The sequence below is a fragment of the Octopus bimaculoides genome, chromosome 3 (genome assembly GCF_001194135.2).
Source record: "Octopus bimaculoides isolate UCB-OBI-ISO-001 chromosome 3, ASM119413v2, whole genome shotgun sequence".
NCBI lineage: Eukaryota > Metazoa > Mollusca > Cephalopoda > Octopoda > Octopodidae > Octopus > Octopus bimaculoides.
The window spans coordinates 9,016,196-9,022,833 of record NC_068983.1 but is presented as its reverse complement, the minus strand read 5'-3'; positions in this window follow the sequence as shown (position 1 = coordinate 9,022,833).

Genomic DNA, 6,638 nt, shown 5'->3' with positions numbered 1-6,638 from the left:
ATATATATATATATATATATATATATATATATATATATATAACATACATTATATATTATATTGTACTTAAATATACATAATGTTTTCATGTTGGAACGTAATTTGTTCCTGCGGACACTACCATTTTCACCATTTTTGTCCTCTCAGGACTATCTGCTTTTCTCCGCTTCTATTATTGATGCCTCAATCTCCGATACGTTCGTAAGCATTTACTAGTTGTCTTTATAAGAACATCACGTTACGACTTTTCGTTTATCACCTTCTCTCCATAATATCAACACTTCTATTACAGCGGTTCTGTATCTTCTTGGATTTTGTCAATCTATTCAATTGCTATTCATTAAGCAATTAATTTATGAGTGTGCTATGCTAATACCTCTAATGTTCTCTTAATTTGTCTTCACCTGAACTCATTTACTAATTGTGCTGTGCACTCTGTGTATATTTGTACGATGCATCGATAGATTTATCACCTGCATGATATAGTGTCTCCTACGATGAAATGAATATGACGAGGTACAGCATTCAAACTGTTCCTACATAATCTCTCTCTGTAGAGAATTGCAGAGTCTATCGTTTAAACAGAAACGGACGTGAATGGGGTTATTCATTTTCTTAAAGTATCGTTTAAAAAAAAAGAGTGATTTCTTTATACATATTTTCGTTGCTTCAGGTGGCGCTATTCTAAACTAATCTTGCAGGCAGGATAACTCGACTTTCAATAATAATATTAATAATAATAGAGCTTGTAGGGGTTCTAAGAACTGTTAAAGAGTTCAGAAATGAAATCGGCATGGATTTTGGCTTCGATAAGTGTACTAAAGTAACTTTTGTAAGAGGAAAGCTTAGACAAACAATTTTCATTAAATTAGATACCGACGCTACCATATAGTAGCTTAACCTACAAGAAAGGTATGAATATCTGGGGATAAATGAAGGAGATGGTATACAACATGAAAGAAAATATAAGGAGAACTACAGGAGAATATGATTCATACAAAAAACTGAACATGATTAAATGGAATTCTGCTGAGCTTGAATACCTGGACAGGGAAACAAGAAAACTACTAACAACGAAGAACGTGCATCACCCAAAAGCAGACGTTGGTCACCTGTACACCTAGAAATAATGGGGAAGAGGAATGATGCAGGTAGAACTGTGCTATAAGACCTCCACAGAGGTACTTATCTAGTACAGCGGAGTGGATGCCGTGGCTTGTGTGCAAACACGAAAGCAGCACAAAATCACAATCTATGGTCAAGAATGCTTGCAAATTTACAAGGGTACCTGGCATTAATACTGAATTGGATGAAGAACCTGAACCCACTGCCACCAAACATGCCCTAAGTTTGATAAAAAAAAAGGGATGCCAGAAACTCGAGATAACATCCCAGGAGAACCATGTCTGATAGAAATCCCAAAGATTGTGTTGACAAACACTGCCCGTATCCTTAGAAAAGCCTATCAATTCATATTGTATTACGTGAAAATATTTGGTTCCTTCCCCTGCCATTTCCCCTCCCCAAGCTTTCTATCATACTGTAACATATCTCATCCTTCACTCGCCCAAGGACGCTGGGTGTGATTCGGCAAGTGACTGTGACAAACATGCAGATTAACAGTAAATGACAGTTATGATAATTCTTTCTGCTATAGACACAAGGCCTGACTGAAACTTTGGAGGAGGGGATAGTAGATTACATAGACCCCATTATTCAACTGGTACTTGTGTTATTGACGACGAAATGATGAAAGGCAAAGTCGATCTCGGTGGAATTTGAACTCAGAACGTGAAGACGAACGAAATATCGCTAAGCATTGCGACCTGTGTACTAACGAGTCTACCAGCTTGCTTTCCAACAGATATAATGATAATAATAATACTAATAATAATACATGCCTTGATGAAGTACCAGGGAGGTGGCTCTCGTGGCTTTTGATCGTAATTGCTTAGAAGTATTATCATGTACTTTGTTTCGTTTGCGTAGAAAAAAAATGAGCTACAGTAAATATTCTGCTCAGCACCACAGATTTGCTTGTCAGTCGTTTGAACTTAATCAGCTGAGCCCGTCAATTAGTGGCTGAAGATATGTGCATCTCTGATCACGAGCAGGTGTAGCGGAGCAGCGTCATAGTCGTGTGTTGAGACAAAGCATGGGGGTTTCGTTCATCATCCTTAAAACAAACCGTATTCAGGGACCTATTGAGTGGGATGGAGTAGTGGGGGAGCATTATAGCCATATGTTGAGAAAATTTCTTTGAGGTGTGAATAATTCACCTCTGGAAACATAGATGTGTTATTCATCATCTTTAATCAAGCATGGTTCAGGGACCTTTTGAGGTCATGCACTGTTTATCTTGATATGAGATCACCATGCAACACACATGTTTGTGGTGCACTGGCTTGGTGTACTCTTATCAGACGGGTAGATATGACGGGTATATTGGGCTTCGTATACGTGGAACCCAATGTCACTTCGATGGTATGTGCTGCTTTCTCACTGAATAATAATAATAATAATAATAATTATAGTAATAATTATAGTAATAATAATGGTAATAATAATAATAATAATAATTATAGTAATAGTTATAGTAATAATAATGGTAATAATAATAATAATTATTATAGTAATAGTTATAGTAATAATAATGGTAATAATAATAATAATAATAATAATAGTAATAATAATGGTAATAATAATAATAATAATAATAATAATACTGAATTGTTGTGGTGAAAGACAAATGATAAAACATGTGTGATAATCGACAACATCAATGTGGATGAAGACAAAATAAACAACTATGACGATTTGACGTGGGAAATACGAAGGTTGTGGTCAATGAAGAGAGTAGACGTGATACCAATAGTAATTGGTGGACTTGGAAGTATCAGCACTCATCTACCATCATGGGTGAAAAAGTTTGGTGCAAGTGTGAAGGTAGAACACCTACAAAAATCAGAATTGCTTGGAACTGCAAGAATTCTTCGCAGGGTTCTTGGAGCATGACTAGTAAACATGTGTCACCTTAGTCTGCTGTCTGTGTATAGCTGACACTTTCCAGCGTACCCAGTAAAAAAAGGTGTGTTTTCATATAATAATAACGATAATAGTATGAAGAAGCATGGCAGAATGTCTAGTAAACAGGAAACAGGGCCTGCTACAAAAATGGACTTGAGTGTGAGAAGGAATTCCGATCACGAATAGCCAACGAGAGAGAAGAAATCATATTCCGGATGGAATTACATGGTCATTTCCATAGTGAAACTAACAACTTAAGGACCTAGAAGCATGATGGAGGTGACACAGCAAAGATGACCTAGAAGTGAAAAGTGAAGGTGAATTATCGCTTCCCAAGATCAGGCATTGAACACCAACTAATTGAAAAGGGATATACACAACACAAGTACAACGAACCTCTGCAGAATGTATAGGGCTTTCCTATAAATAGGTTATCTCCCTTGGCTAGGCGGCGCTCCATGTAGATAATTAAACTTCCGGAGGCTACCCACGCCATTGTTATTGTTTTACGTCTTATCATGGATATAAAGCAGCTTGATGATTCAGCTATCGAAGTACTTACTGTGCCTGAGTTAAAGAAATATTTAAGATTATATGGACAGTATGTTACTGGAGGAAAGGCGGACTTGACTGAAAGGTTGAAAGGAATAAAAATTCTGTCGATGAAGAATGTCAACAAAGTAAATTCATCGGACGATAAGTCTGAAGTATCGGACGATACTTCAGACAGGAATAAGCAGAAGCTTATATCTCCTCTCGGTGAAGTATTGCCTGATCTAAAGATATTTGTAAGTTGCCGAATTCACAGATATGACATAATTACCTCGTGCTACGGATGAAAGCAAAGCAACAGTTAAGGAGTGGCATATTTTACCACGACAGACACGTACACGGCATCGAATACCACGATGTGAGTGAAAGCTGTTCTCACTGTATTGTCCGGTGTCTGGTAATCCCTTCGATACCGACATCAAACCCAAAAAAGAATCCTGACCACAGAGTGTGGTTAATTATGTCAAATGTCACTGGCAATGTGCATTCAGCTGATTGCAACTGTTAAAGCAAGTCACTGAGCATGCGTACATGTCATACGGGAGAGTTCCAATCAGGGGTGGGTAACACCTTATAGGAAAGCCCTATAGGAAGAGGGTCGAAAGATTGAATCACATTGTTAGTGCTTGTGAAAGTCTTGCGCAGAAAGTGCACGCACAAGCATAGACACGACAAGGTAGCCCAGAAACTTCACTGGCTGCTATGCCGGGAGAATGGATATTTTTGTTGTTTTTGCTATTATCATTATTATTATCATTATTATTATTATTAGTAGTAGTAGTATAGTTATTATAATGATTATTATTGTTATTATTATTGTTAAAATTGATGTTGTACATACCTTTTGTTTTTATTTAACACGACCTACTTCACGTCTCAGCCAGAGGCGGCAAGTAACAATCAAGTAGACGTTTTACGATGGATGTTATTTATGATTAACACTGATAAATGTAAAGAAAAGAGAGTAGATTCCGTTAAAAGTACAATACTTCACTTTTGAAAGTGTTTTAAGAGGACCATGTATTTTCATGTTGACAATGTTTTTACTGCTATTATTATTATTGTTATTGTTGTTGCTGTTGCTGCTGCTGCTGTTATTATTATTATCATTATCATCTTTCACTTCTGCTTCCTTTTCTTGCTGAGTTTCTTCCTGACACCTAGGGCAAACAAACTCACTCTATACATTGGTAGGCTATTAAATTAAACACGCAGTATTGTTCATTTACAAAGTGATGGGATAGAGAAAAAGGGGAAGAAAGACAGAAAGAGAAAGGAAAACATAAAAAAATAAAAAAAAGTAAACAAAGAAAATAAAGGGGAAAAAGAAAGAAAATTTACAGTGACAATGCACTTCTCAGTACATGTGACGTACCAATTGAAACTATCTTTTTTCACTTCTTGCATGGATGGTAATACAGGGATGATGCATAATTAATTTTCAGTTCCCTTTTTGGTCATTTCCAGGGCAACCACTGGTATTTTAACCGTCTTGAAATGCCACATTTTTTGGATTTCGATTAGTAAATCTTTGTATTTTCTGAGCTTATAAAATTCTTTTGTTGAAATATTATGGTTGCAGGGTATGCTCATGTCAATCAAGAAAATAAATAAATAAAATAATAATGATAATAATAATAATAATAATAATAATAATAATAATAATAATAATAATACCAGGTAGTGACTATTCTGGCTTCTCATCTTAAATGATTGGAAGTATTATCATGTACATTGTTTTGTCTCGGTATAAAAGATGGGCTACAGCAAATATTCTCTTCAATACCAATTCTTCTCAGTTGTTAGACCTTAACAAGTTGAGCATGTCCTTTAGTGGCTGAAAATATGAGCATCTCTGATCCCGAGTAGAAATAGTGAGAGGAATTCTTTGGGGTTTGGATAATTCAACTCTCGAAACATGGGTGTTTTGTTCAACATCCGTAAAGTACCCTTATTCAGGAACCTTTCGAGCAGGATGGGCCCCTCGACCTAAAGAAAATTCTAACTGGGCCCCACTTGCAAGGTCATGCGCTGTTACTGTTGATATCAGATCACCATGTTGCGTACATACGGTTGTGATGCATGTGCCTGGTCTTGATGGCATGCACTGCTCATTCACTCAATAATAGTAATAATAATAATAATAATTATCATTATTATTATTATTATTATTGTTGTTTCATAAAATTGTTAGAGTGATTTAAAAATGCTTTTCAGTATTTGTTCCGGAAGGAGGAATTTCAACCATGTTTCGTGGTCTGCTACCACAACAGCTCCTTTATAGGATCCAGTTAGCTGAAGACATCATCAAGAGGAACCACGTCCGGTTTCGGCCCCTACTCCTCTACCGTTTTGACGTGGCGGGGCCCCTCCTTTCGGAGGTGTCTTCAGCTCTGGTGTTGGGTGCATGTCTTCTTTCTTCTATTCCCTGGCCTCTTCGATGCAGCATCAACGAGTGTCAGCGTCCGACTAATCGTCGTGTCAAGTTCCCCTTTTTATATCTGCTGCTAGGCTCCAGCAGGCTGCCCCAGCTAGTTGTCACGTGTCACTGTCTAAATTTCCCGCTGCTAGGGTCCAGTAGGCAGCACCAGCAAGTTGTCACATGACACTGTCTAAACTTCCCGCTGCTAGGCTCCAGCAAGTAGCTCCAGCAAGTTGTCACATGACACTGTCTGAACTTTGCATCTGTGTTCAAATGGGATCGAGTTCAGTTTAGCATTTAAGTCTGCAAAATGAATAGAATAAAGCACCAGTGAAATATTAGACCAATCTCATTGACTTAACCCCAACTCTAAGAATTGCTGATTTTGTGCTTAAATCAGAAAGCTTTATTATTTTTGCACTTTCCATCCCTCCTCCTCTTTCACCTCTTCTAATTCTTCCACTTTCTTCTGGTCCTCCTCCACTACCTACTCCTCCTCCACTACCTACTCCTCCTCCACTACCTACTCCTCCTCCACTACCTCCTCCTCCTCCCACGCTTCTTCGTCCTCCTCCCCTTTTCCTCCTCCCCTTTTCCTCCTCCTCCTCCCCTTTTCCTCCTCCTCCTCCTCCTCCCC